This window comes from Lynx canadensis, chromosome B2 (genome assembly GCF_007474595.2).
Source record: "Lynx canadensis isolate LIC74 chromosome B2, mLynCan4.pri.v2, whole genome shotgun sequence".
NCBI lineage: Eukaryota > Metazoa > Chordata > Mammalia > Carnivora > Felidae > Lynx > Lynx canadensis.
This window is the reverse complement of record NC_044307.1, coordinates 82612694-82626759: the sequence shown is the minus strand read 5'-3', so window position 1 is coordinate 82626759 and position 14066 is coordinate 82612694. Positions and strand designations below refer to the sequence as shown.

General features: G+C 35.8%; 1 non-coding gene across 1 annotated transcript; it reads left to right on the top strand.

Moving 5' to 3' along the window:
* Nucleotides 1–3778: 3778 nt before the first annotated feature.
* Nucleotides 3779–3885, top strand: LOC115515197. Its single transcript, XR_003969228.1, has one exon. It is a non-coding gene; the product is annotated as a U6 spliceosomal RNA (small nuclear RNA).
* The last annotated feature ends 10181 nt before the right edge of the window (nucleotides 3886–14066 follow it).

The following is a 14066-nucleotide window of genomic DNA, read 5'->3' as shown; positions in this document are numbered from 1 at the left end:
GCCCGCACATCATGTTGGAGGTCATCGTGTCCTTGGTGCCCTAGGCTATGAACGTGGACCTCCTCAGGGTCTGGTTGATGTGGAAGGAAGGGCGGTAGTGCAGTGCAGACTGCTGCTGCTGCTGCTTCCACCACTGCTTGAAGACTGTGTCCCAGGAATCATGAAAGACAGGGTTTCCAGCACTCCTTTTGGTCTAGGGTGGTGGAAGGGCGGGGGAAGATGATGATCTTCATTGCCATGCCTTCTCCTTTTCCTGGGGCAGAGGCTCTCGCTCATGACAACCGGTGAAAGAGAGCAAAGCAGCACCATTTCAAGAGAAAAAGGTCTAAAAGGTGAAGCAGCCACCTCCCCCCCCCTCCCCGCCCCCCCCCCCCGCGCCCCGGCTGGGGACCTTGGCTTCTCCCACTGTGCAGGTGGACGCTGCCACCATGAGTACCACTCTGTGGGAGAAATGATAGCTTTTCATTATTTTCCTACAAGTCCCTGAACACTGTTCATTTTTTTTTTAGTCCATTTTGTTTCAGTTCTATTGATCAATCTTCAAGTTCACTAATTCTACTCTCTGTCTTTTCCTAGTGAGTCCATTTAGCAAGTTTTTAATTTTGTTTATTATATTTTCAGTACTGCAGTTTCCATTTGGTTCCTTTTTTATAACATCCATTTCTTTGCTGAGGTTTTCTACGTTTTTTTCTTTTCAAGACAATGGCTATTCTTTGTGGGAGTATTTTTATTATAGCTGCTTTGAAATCCTTTTTAAGTATTCTAATATTTGTGTTGGCATCTATCTGTTCATTGTCTTTTCTCATTCATGTTGTGATGTCCTTGTTCTTGGTATAATGAGTGATTTTTTTTTATTGTATCCTGGACAATTTGGATATTCTAATATTGTGGATTCAATTTTGTGTTTGTTTTTTATTTTTAGCAGGTATTCCACTCTTGAAGTATAGCCAGAGAACTGGCCAGGTATTTATGTTCAGCAGTTCATTGGTCCCCACCCACACCACCCTAACAAAAGTATGGCTGGGACTCACAATGCCTCACTGTCTCTGAATGGAGGTGTAAAATCAGCTCCTGATGGGCCTCACTGAAAGGTGAAAATGGTGATATTCTGTGTATATTGGGCTAAATAAAATCCATCAAGTTTTTGAAAAGAAAAGTAACCTTATCCACATTTATTGCCATTCTTGCCAGCTCTCGAACTCAAAACTTTGTTGTCAGGCCTCCCTTGAAAACTAGGAACTGACTCAGGCCTGGGTACTGGGAAAGTGCCAGTGATCATCATGGTCCTAGAATCTCTAGTCTTAGAATTTTTGGGGTTATAAAGAGGAGATTCTATGATTCCCATGATTATCACCACTAATATCCCTGTAAGTCAGACCATTCTGATTACCACACTAGCTCTCTTCGATATTATGGAAAACATATGCCATAACATATTCCATAAATGCTACTACTTTGTCCTGCCATTTAGGGGCTTGCTATAATCGATGAAATAGGAGAAATCTTGTCAATGACAGCAGCACTGTCACTACAATACAGCCACAATTACAGTCACTACAATACTTTACAAGATGCTGATGCTCCATAATCTGTAAAATTCTTTCAGTGTTTTGGTGAATATATTCCAAGTCCTTTCAGGAAATATAATTAGGGTTTGTGTGTGTGTGTGTGTGTGTGTGTGTGACAAATCCAATCCAGTATTTTTTTCCTCCCTAAGGTTTAGATTCTTTCTCTACTATACCAAGGAACTTATGGTAACTCAAATGTTTAAAGTATTCTATTCAAGGTCAATAGAAGAGCATATCTGCTGTTTCACATCTCTCTGAATTTTTCTTCCTCTGACTCTAGAACCTCCTTTAAAGAGCTCACCTGATAAAGTCAGGCTCACCTGGGTAATCTTCCTTTAATTAACTTAATGTCTACTGATTACAAAACACTTAACATCTTTATATCTAGAAAGTCCCTTAGATTTAATGTAAAGTAATCATTGAAATGATATTCCATCAAACTTACATCTCCTGCCCACACTAAAGGGAAAGGGATTGTGAAGGGATTGTGTATATACACGAGATGGTGTGAATGTTGAGGACTCCTAAAATCCTATCTCCCAAACCCTTCAAGTATAATCTCTAAAGGTAATTGTATATAAATAAAGATATTCAAAAATAAGCAAAATATGTCATTTTAAGAACCAAGGACAAAATAACTAAGCGTCTTGAGTTTTACTAAAAAAAAAAAAAATTGACCCCGTTTATTAAAAGGTAAACGCTTTCAGTGTTTGGCGATACCAGACGTATTAAAGAAACAGCAGAATAGAATTAGCTTCCCTTCAAGACTATTTAATTTCTGTTATGTCCATGAAAAGTTTTCTGACTTAATATGAAGTACAAGATACAGGCCTCTAATTTTCAACATATGTTCAAAGAATTATAAATGGGAATTTTTTTATTTCTTATACCGAATCATCTTGAGATAAATCCATGTGTGTCAGTCTATATTTAATTAAAATCTTATCAACTATTACATATCTAAAAGCAGAGCTTCAAAATATATTAATCAAAACACAAGAGAACTGAAGGAAAAATAGACAAATCTATAATTATAGTTGGAGATTTCAGCTTCTCTCTCTCTCCCTCTCTCTCTCTTTCTCTCTCTCTCTCTCCCTGGAATTAACAGAACAAATAAGTCAGTAAGTATATGATGGACATAACAAATACTTTTAATACATTTGATCTTATTGAAAGAATATAGCAGAATGCACATTTTTTTCAAGTACACATGAAATCTTCGTCAACATAGGCTACATTCTGGCCACAAACAAAATCTTAGCAAATTAAAAAGACTAAAAATAACACAAATAGAAGTTCATAAGGGCATTAAAGGAGGATCAAAACAAAAATATATTTGGAAAATCTGCAAATATTTAGAAACTAAATAACATACATTGAAATAACTTATATTTCAAAGGGAAAGCCTCAAGGGGAATTAAAAAAAATTTTGAGCTGAAGTAAAATTAAAATATAGCCCACCAAAATTTATAGGATATATCTAAAGCAATGTTTAGAGGAAAATTAATAGAGCTAAACACTTGTTTTGAAAAAATAAGTAAAGTATCAATAACCTTAGCTTCTAGCTTGAGAAACTAAACAATGAAGCCAAAATTAAACGTGAAGACAGCAGAAGAACAGAAATAATAAAATTAAGAGCAAACATGAATAAAATTTTAAAAAATGAAAATAGAGAAAAACAATGAAAACAAAACTGATTCTATAAAAATATAGATGTCAGTGACATCTATGCCTATAGATTCTACAATTTCAATGAACCAACTAACTCCTTGGAAGATACAAACTGCCAAAACTCACTCAGAAGGAAGAAACAGAATGTCCCTATACCTATAAGATAATTTAAATTAATAATTTAAAATATTTCACTTAAGAAAAGTCCAGTCCCTAAATGCCATCATAGGTCATTTCTGAGAAATATTTGGGGAAGAAATACCACCAAATCAATACAAACTCTTCTAGAAAATTGAAGAAGAGGAAATACTTCCTAACTCCTTTTAGTAGGTCAGCATTACTCTAATAACAAAACCAAACAAAGATTAGAAAAGAAAGTTAAATACCAATATCCCATAAGATCTTAGATGCAAAAATTCTCAACAAACTATTAGCAAACAAAATCCGGGAATATATAAAAAGAAAAATAGACTTCATCCAAGTGGGGTTCATTTGAGGAAATGCAAACCTGGTTCAGCATTAGAAAATCAACTAAAATAGTGCTCGCTTCAGCAGCACATATACTAAAATTGGAACGATACAGAAAAGATTAGCATGGCCCCTGCACAAGTATGACACACAAATTCGTGAAGTGTTCCATATTTTTTTTGAGGAGGGCACCTATTGGGATGAGCACTGGGTGTTGTATGGAAACCGATTTGACAATAAATTTCATATTAAAAAAATAATTTAAAAAAGAAGCAAGATCTCCAAAAAAAAAAAGAAAAGAAAATCAACTAAAATAATTCATTATATTAGCAGAATAATGAAGAAAATTATCTAATCCTGTCAATATATGGGGGGGGGAGCTTTTAGCAAAGTTCAACATTTATTCATGATTTAAAACTCTCAGGAAACTAACAGTAAAGGAAGGCTTCCTTAACCTGATAAAGGGATTTTACTTAAAACTGAGCATTGTCCTTATAGTTAATGATGAAAGACTGAATGCTTTTCCACAAGACTGAGAACCAGGCAAAAATGTCCTTTCTCACAATTTTATTCAACTGTACTGTAAGTTCTAGAGAGTTGAATAAGACATGGAAAAGAATAAAAGGCACATAGACTGGAAAGATGGAAAGAAGTATATCTGTATTCACAAACAACACGTCTATGTAGAAAATCCTAAAGCATCTTTAAAAAGCTTCTAAATCTCATAAGTCAGTTTGGAAAGTTCAAAAGATATCAAATCAATATACAAAGATCACTTGTATTTTTATATACTTTCAAGCAATAACTGGGAATTGAAACATAAAAGTACAGTAAAATTTACAACAGAGATAAATGATATACGTAGGTATAAATCTAACAAAATATGCATACAATAAGCATGCTGAAAACTATAAAACACTGATGAAATAAATCAAAGAAAATTTAATAAATGAAGAGATATACAGTGTTCATGGATTGGAAGCCTGAATACTATTAAGAAATAAATAAATTATTTCTAAATATATATATATATGTATATATATATATATATATATTCATATATATTCAACCCAACCCAAATCAAATTCCCAGGTGGCCTTTTTCTTTTTCTTTGTGGATAATTAGTAACCTGAGTCTAAACTGCATATGGAAAAGCAAAGAAACTAGAAGAGTTAAATTAATTTTGAAAATTAAGTACAAAATTGAAGCCTAGCACTACCTAATTCAAGATTTAATATGAAGCTCCAGTCATCAAAATATTGTGGTAGTGGTGAAGTGATAAGCAAATGAATGGGGAAAAGTCCAGAAAAATACCCACAGCATCATTTCAAGTGATTTTTTTAAATGTTTATTTATTTGAGAGACAGAGCATGAATGGGGGAGGGTCAGAGAGAGGGAGACACAGAATCTGAAACAGGCTCCAGGCTCCGAGCTGTCAGCACAGAGCCGGACGCAGGGCTCCAACTTACAGACCGCAAGATCATGACCTGAGCCGAAATCTGCCGCTTAACCGACTGAGCCACCCAGGCGCCCCTCAAGTGATTTTTTTTTTAAGTATAAAGGAATTACAGTGAAGGGAGCATAGTCTATTTTTGAAAATAGTGATCGAAAAAATGCACATCCATGTTTCCGGTATAAATAATGAATCTCAACCCATATTTTATTAACTCATAATGTTCATAGACTAAAATGTAAAATACAAAACCATAGAACTTCTGGCAGAAAATATAGGAGAAAATTCTTGTGATCTCAGGCTAGACAGAGAGTTTTTATATAGTTTGTAGAGTCTTTAGATAGAAAATATTCAACTAGAATGAGAGGAGAAAACAAAATGGAACAAAAAATTCAACAAATAAACTTTAGTATATTGCAAATGAATAAAAGCCCACGCTAAGGTGGGTAGGTAAGAAACAAACTAACCTGGGACTTCAGTTAAGCATTCAACTCTTGATTTTGGCTCAGGTCCTAATCTCAAGGTTCCCGGGATTGAATCCACACTGACAGTGTAGAACCTGCTTGGGATTCTCTCTTCTCTCTCTCTGCCCTTCCTCCACCCATGCACATGCATGCTCTCACTGTCTCTCTCAAAATAAATAAATTTTTTTTTAAAGAAAAGAACTAACCTTAAGTTACTTTGGGAATCAATATTTTGGATACTGTAAGTCAAAGGCCAAACGAACTATAAGAAAGTACATTTACTGTATTTAGCAGATTTGTTTCTTGCAGGGGTATGGGTAAGCAATTCTGAAAATAAATTTTGTGTATATTAGGTTTGAAAGAATCAGTAAGTATATTGTAGATAATGAGAGTCAAGTTTCTTACTTGAAAAATTGCAGAAAAAAATTGCAATTTAAAAATATGAGAACACTGGAGTAGGGGATGTGGTGATGGATTACAATGAGAAGTCTCAGTATGAATTCATGGTTTTATGCCACGAAGGCACCTTCAGATATGTAACTTAAGACATGTGTGTATGTTTGGCTGAGTACTATATATCCTACATCTACTGAGACGGCTTGGATGGATGTTACTAAATAACATGCTAGTAGCAGTGAACACACTTAGCACCCAGATCTTGATGTCTCGATAGCATTCTCTAATTAAAGGAATCAAGTGCTCTTTGACAAAATAGTTGATTCCAGCGCTGGGGCAAGCAAATGAAAAACAAGCCTGGAGTATCTTGTGGCGGCATACAATAAGGAAGTACTCAAACTGAAAGATCATAAAGCCAACCTGTAAGAGTTCCTGTTGGCCGAAGCTGGAAATTTTTGAGAAAGAAAATTAACAAAGATAGTGTTAGGTTATAGCCTACAGAATAAGGTAAATACCAAGCATCCCATACTGAATAAATGAGGAAGAAGTAGCAGCTCTTCCTTACAAAGTGCTTTCAATTAATAAATGTAGAAAGACAAAGGAGATGGAAAATGACCATTAGAAAGTTACAGTAATAATTGTTGCAAACAAGATCCAAAGATGGATGCCAAAAGCAGTAGGCAAAAGTTGGAAAAGAAGGGGATATTTTTCCATTTCAAATTACCTATTTCCCCCCAAGATATTAATTAATTCTAAAGGAGAAAATAGTAGCATTATGGGAATAGCGGACACCACTTTAATTAAGTGATCAAGTTTAAACAAGACATATCAATATCACATACCCTTTGATATGATACATTTACAAGGACACATCATTTCTATGGTATTCTTGCCAAAAATGCATACCCTTCATCTAATTATGAAAAAAAAAAGATGAGACAAATACAAACTATAGGGCATTCTACAAAATAACTAGCCACCACTATTCAAAACTATCACAATCATAAAAGACAGGAAAGGCTAGGGAACTTTCACAGATTGGGAAAGACCAAGAAGACATGAAGCTAAATGAATTGTGGTATCCTGGATTGGATCCCAGAAGAGAAGAAGTATTATTAGTGGTAAACTGGTGAAATCCAAATAAAATTGGCAGTTAAGAGTGTTGTACCAAACTTAATTTCTTAATTTTGAGAATTATGCTAAGGTTTACACAAGATGTTGGGAAGCTGGGTGAAGTATACATGGGAACTTTCTGAATTAATTTTGTCTAATGTAATTTTAACGTAAGCCTAAAATTATTTTAAAATAAAAGTTTCAAAAGTTACATATTAAATATCTCTTATGGGGCACCTGGGTGGCTCAGTCAGATAAGAGTCCAGCCGGCTCAGGTCATGATCTGAGTGAGTTCGAGCCCCGTGGCAGGCTCTTTGCTGACAGCTCAGAGCCTGGAGCCTGCTTCAGATTCTGTGTCTCCCTCTCTCTCTCTGCCCCTCCCCCACTCATGCTCTGTCTCTCTCCTTCAAAATGAATAAACATTAAAAAAAATTTAATGTCTCTTATAATATTGCATCATATTGTTATTGCATATAACACTAGTTATTGACTACATTCTTGATCCTTTGGATAGTACAATATTTTTCTAGCCCTTGGGATAATATAGTATTTTGAAAGGGGTTGTCATGGGTAGTAGTATGATGATGACGATGAATCTATGTGAGAATATTAACTAGTTCAATTCTCCTTTAAGCTCAAAATGAGACTGAAAAAAACATCTTCTGACATATAGGTAAGAAAATAATGTTCCTTCCTAACTCTGATTCTCCCATCTTTCAGATAGAATGGATTCTATGTAAAAGACCATGCCAATTGCGGGGGAAAAAAAATCTGATTTTTTGCTATATTCCATAGGATCATATGTGGCACAAGCTAAAATGGAATTGAAAGGTCAGGCCCAGGGTCACAGAACGAGTAAGTTTCAATGCTGTTGTTTCCTGAGCAGCCCCAGTCCGGGGCTTTTTGGACCATCCTTTGTTGCATCCCACATAATAAATTTTATACAGCATATTAAGGGTTTCAGTTGGATTGTTTTAATAAAAGTAATAAAATTTGTAATTAATTTTAAATTTAGTAATTGGAGAACAAGGGAAATGTTCCTTTAATGAAATTTCCTTGCATGATTTCTCAGATGGTTTTGCCATCACCAGTTTCACTGAGAACATCACCCTGTTGGAAGCTGCAATCTGAACAGATGAAGCACCTTTCAACCCAAGTAATTACCTCCCAGGGCTATAAACCCTCTGTGTCCAACACATAACCAAGCCTTGTCATTAAAATATAAATTACCTTTCCCTTTTTGATCTGTTTTAAAAGAGAATTGCAGGCTCCACAGCTGACTACCAGGCAGCGGGTAGAAGAAATGGGAGTAGAGAAGAATGTTGGCCTGGAAAGAAGCTTTTTCTTCCCTGAAAATGAGCTGTGCTTTGAGGATTGAGTTAGGAAAATGTTGGGGATTAAAGTGATAGGTGGGGATGGGACTAGAAAAGCAAGAAACAATTAAAGCAACAGCTGCCTCGCATCCCTTCCGCTCTTTGGCTTTTTCTTATCCACTCTCAATGCATGTTTGCCCCTAGTAGGCTGCAGAGCAGAAAAAAAAAAAAAAACAAACAAACAAACCTAAAACAGTCACCATGGAATTTTTTTTTCTTCCACAACATTTTCAGTACAAACAACTTCAGGACACACACGCATCTCAAACATTAAATTAACAGCCTTTTATCCTTCGCTGCCACCAAGATCCCCCAGTTGTATAAAAATGATTGGAAAATATTGCCTGGTGGACCTCTTGGGCAACCTGAACTTCTGAAAAACAATAGCTACAACAGATGTTTCTTTCATATGATCTGTGTTTGATCTCCTAAATAATGTTTCACTACCACGGGCTTGGCAAAGGGTCAGGAAATGTGTATAATTTAAGGGGAAAATATGGAAACAAAGAAAAATCCCATGATATCCTGAAACAACTGCTACAAATTCTGATGATCAAAATATGGCTTATGTTACGGCAAATAATCTTTATTTTAAATGTCTAATTTCCAAAGATACTTAAGGTTCCAGACAAAGGCAGGCAGCCGTTTGCAATAAAGCCGTACCATTTCATTTTGCAGACAATAGTAAAGAAGTCTTAAGACAACAAAACACATATGGATGTCAAAAAGTCAGGTCTCTCTCATGCTGTCCACCAACTTCTTCAAATCAGCTTTCGAAAATCAGGTCTATGAGTCGTCCAACCTGACTTTCAGAAGTTTATTTATATGTCTTATATAACTTTCTTCTTATTTATTCCACGTAATCCTTCTTTTGAGATAAAAAGCCGCCAGTTACTCATAATGAAGCTCCATATGCTTGGAGAGTACCACTGAGTTATTTTCTCTCAAAAAATCTCTCCCTCACACACATGAAAAACATTTCCCCCAACTTTTTAAACCTTTATGCAAGGATCCTTTTCTCTTTCCTATGATCCCTGTAAATATTAAAACGTGTGGTCTTATTCTTGGAAATACACTAAGAAAATATTTTCTTTTATTTGAAAAATTGCCCACAACCAACATGGTCAAAGAAGTTTAGCCTAAAAAGCCTAAATTATATTCTTCTTCCATTTTAAGTACTGTTAGCTAAAATAACGCTCTCCATCGTAAGTCAACTCAATTGCACCTTTATTTGGTGTCACTCAGAAAGCTGCAATCATTAAAACACAGACTCTCAGGGATCAGGTTTCTGGAAAAAGCTGCATGTGCCAGTGGTTTGAATTGACGTATAGTGATGCCATGCTTACCTTAGTAAAGGAGTACACATGGAATCAATGCGATCTGTCATGCAAAGCATTTGTACTTATAAAGTATGAAGTTCATGGTCACAATTTGGAAGAATGCCAAGCCCATGAAACAATATCTCACCCATCTTTGTCTTGACCATTCACAATGGTAGAACACATGCAGTATAAACCAGAAAGGGAAACAATTTTATTTAGGACCAACAAGAGAGATACAAAGTTATTTCAATTTAGAGTCAAGTAAAATCTGCTCCATACTCAAAAGCCATGATGTTAAATGTAAACGGGTACTGCTATTTCTTTCAAGAGCCACAGAAGTGATTTTCCCCCATATTTTTTTCATAGTCCTCTTATCTCAGTTTCATTGCTATATATGTTCTTTTAATTCAAACTCCTCAAAAAAAAAAAAAAAAAAACAAAAACAAAAACAAAAAACAAACCTATCCTTCCCTTAGGTGTCCCTCCACAGCACAATCTATTGCACTTCTAAACTATGGAACATAGCAATTCTTTAGCCATATGGCTTTTAGTAACTGAAATGAGATCCCAGGAGTGAAATGCCTTATATTCAAGATCAGTTTCCTTCTCAAACTTAAGATATAATAAGATTTGAACTTTGACTGATGAAAGTAAATGCAATTGTGAGAAAAAAAAAATTAGGTAGTGAGAAATTCCCTATAAAACAAATTCCCATAGGAATCCCTAAACTCAAAGTGGGAATTACCGATTTTTGAAGAATTTACCATCTATCTACACCTAAGTGAAAAATCATGTTATGTTAAAAGATGCAAATGCTTGTTAGTTAAATTTGTCATCATATGTCACTGCTTTGTATGCACCATCTGTTTTTTTTTTTTTTTTTTTTTCTGTTTTGAATTAAGTTGGGGGGGAATATATTTTGAATGTGGCTAACTTTGACAGAATAACTCCACTTATTCTTGTCTTTTAAGGTGCCTTCCTATTTAATAATAGACATCGTTACTCATATTTATATAGTTAATTTTTTAAAAGGGGAGGGGAAAAGAATGTCTTCATCTCTAATGTTTGATCTAAATATCTTTTACATGGTGGATAAAGATTACTACATTTAATAAGTTTTCCCTTAGGTGTCAATTATTTTAAATCCAGATTTCACTGATTTCTATAAGAATGTGGTGGTTATTTAGACCATGAATACCTCTAAAGAGATCAAAGGCCTTTAGAAGACTAATGTATAAAGTCGAAATAAACCTTTCTGTTGCAATGGTTTTGCGAAGATCCTTTTCCAAATCAAAGGCAGCAGAGCCCACTACTGGCATAGTTGTTGAAACTTTTCTCTAGTCAAATAATCGAATGTTGCTTGGAGCTAAACTTGTATTGAATAAAAGCTAAGTCTAGGCATATAAATAAGACAACTTTTCAGCTAGCTTTCAAAACCCAGTGATGTATTGCAATAGGGTATCATGATCTGTTTAAAGATCAGCATTAGGATGATCACATCACATATGACATTTTGGAGACATACTTTTGGAAAGCTGTAATTTCTCTGAGCAACTAAGGACCAACTGTGACAGTAAGTCAGCCAAGTTGCTGGAATAAAGTAAGGAAGGAAACTCTAACTGAAGGTGTAGGAGCTACGTGACCCTCTCCTACTTCTATGAACTATGTTTTACAAATGGAGTGATCAATGTGAGTTAAATCAACAAATGTTGATTATGTGTTACTATTCCACAAAGAAAAACGGCAGAGAAATTCGTTTTAGCTTTGGTTTTGAATGAAGGGGATCTTAGTTTCCTTTGGTGGCTATAAAAAGTACCACAAACGAGGCACCTGAAAAACACAGAAACTTGTTCGTTCACAGTTCTGGAGGCCTTAAGTCTGAAATAAGTTGTCACTTATTTCTGGAGGCCAAAATCGAGGTGTCAGCAAGACTGTGCTTCTTCCAGAGGCTCTAGGGGAGAATCCGTCCTGTGCTTCCTTCAGCTTTGGTGGCTGCTGGTATTCCTTAGCTTGTGGCTCCATAACTCCAACCTCTGTCTTTGAGTCGCAGTGCCTTCTCTGGGGTCTATAATTAAATCCCCCTCTCTCTCTGTCTTATAAGGATACATGTAATCGCATTCAGGGCCAGCCCACATAATTCATGATAATCTCCCCATCTCAAAGGCCATAACTTAATTGCATCTATAAAAACCCTTTTCTCTAATATGGTAACATTCACAAATTCCAGGGATTAAAATATGAATGTTTTATAGGGGCCCCTTTCAACATACAATAGAGAAATAAAATATCTCTCCAAAAATTCATAGTTATGAACTGATCCTCATCTGATTTAAGGTTCTTTAAGATACTCAATACAAGACTTAATTTTGAATCATCATCAGGTAGCAGCTTTACATACCTGATATAAGTAATTGCAAAATCTCTCTCAGAGAATACATCCTTATGTCTGGACCTCAGAGAAAAAAGGACCTGAAGGAAAATAACTTGTCAATAAAGAAAAAGAAAAATGCACAAGAAAACAAAATTATTTTTAAAAAGTATATATATTGCAGGATACAAAATCAATGTACAGAAGTCAGTTGCATTCTTATACACTAACAATGAAGCAACAGAAAGACAAATAAAGAAACTGATCCCATTGACAATTGCACCAAGAAGCATAAAATACCTAGGAATAAATCTAACCAAAGATGTAAAAGATCTGTAGGCTGAAAACTATAGAAAGCTTATGAAGGTAATTGAAGAAGATATAAAGAAATGGAAAGACATTCCCTGCTCATGGATTGGAAGAATAAATATTGTCAAAATGTCAATACCACCCAAAGCTATCTACACATTCAATGCAATCCCAGTCAAAATTGCACCAGCATTCTTCTCGAAACTAGAACAAGCAATCCTAAAATTCATATGGGACCACAAAAGGTCCCGAATAGCCAAAGTGATTTTTGAAGAAGAAGACCAAAGCAGGAGGCATCACAATCCCAGACTTTAGCCTCTACTACAAAGCTGTAATCAACAAGACAGCATGGTATTGGCACAAAAACAGACACACAGACCAATGGAATAGAATAGAAACCCCAGAACTAGACCCACAAACGTATGGCCAACTCATCTTTGACAAAGCAGGAAAGAACATCCAATGGAAAAAAGACAGCCTCTTTAACAAATGGTGCTGGGAGAACTGGACAGCAACATGCAGAAGGTTGAAACTAGACCACTTTCTCACACCATTCACAAAAATAAACTCAAAATGGATAAAGGACCTGAATGTGAGACAGGAAACCATCAAAACACTAAAAGAGAAAGCAGGAAAAGACCTCTCTGACCTCAGCCGTAGCAATCTCTTACTTGACACATCCCCAAAGGCAAGGGAATTAAAAGCAAAAGTGAATTACTGGGACCTTATGAAGATAAAAAGCTTCTGCACAGCAAAGGAAACAACCAACAAAACTAAAAGGCAACCAACGGAATGGGAAAAGATATTTGCAAATGACATATCGGACAAAGGGCTAGTATCCAAAATCTATAAAGAGCTCACCAAACTCCACACCCAAAAAACAAATAACCCAGTGAAGAAATGGGCAGAAAACATGAATAGACACTTCGCTAAAGAAGACATCTGGATGGCCAATAGGCACATGAAAAGATGCTCAACGTTGCTCCTTATCAGGGAAATACAAATCAAAACCACACTCAGATATCACCTCACACCAGTCAGAGTGGCCAAAATGAACAAATCAGGAGACTATAGATGCTGGAGAGGATGTAGAGAAACAGGAACCCTCTTGCACTGTTGGTGGGAATGCAAATTGGTGCAGCCACTCTAGAAAACAGTGTGGAGGTTCCTCAAAAAATTAAAAATAGACCTACCCTATGACCAAGCAATAGCACTGCTAGGAATTTACCCAAGGGATACAGGAGTACTGATGCATAGGGGCACTTGTACCCCAATGTTTATAGCAGCACTCTCAACAATAGCCAAATTATAGAAAGAGCCGAAATGTCCATCAACTGATGAATGGATAAAGAAATTGTGGTTTATATACACAATGGAGTACTATGTGGCAATGAGAAAGAATGAAATATGGCCCTTTGTCCCAACATGTATGGAACTGGAGAGTGTTATGCTAAGTGAAATAAGCCATACAGATAAAGACAGATACCATATGTGTTCACTCTTATGTGGATCCTGAGAAACTTAACAGAAACACATGGGGAGGGCAAGGAAAAAAAAAAAA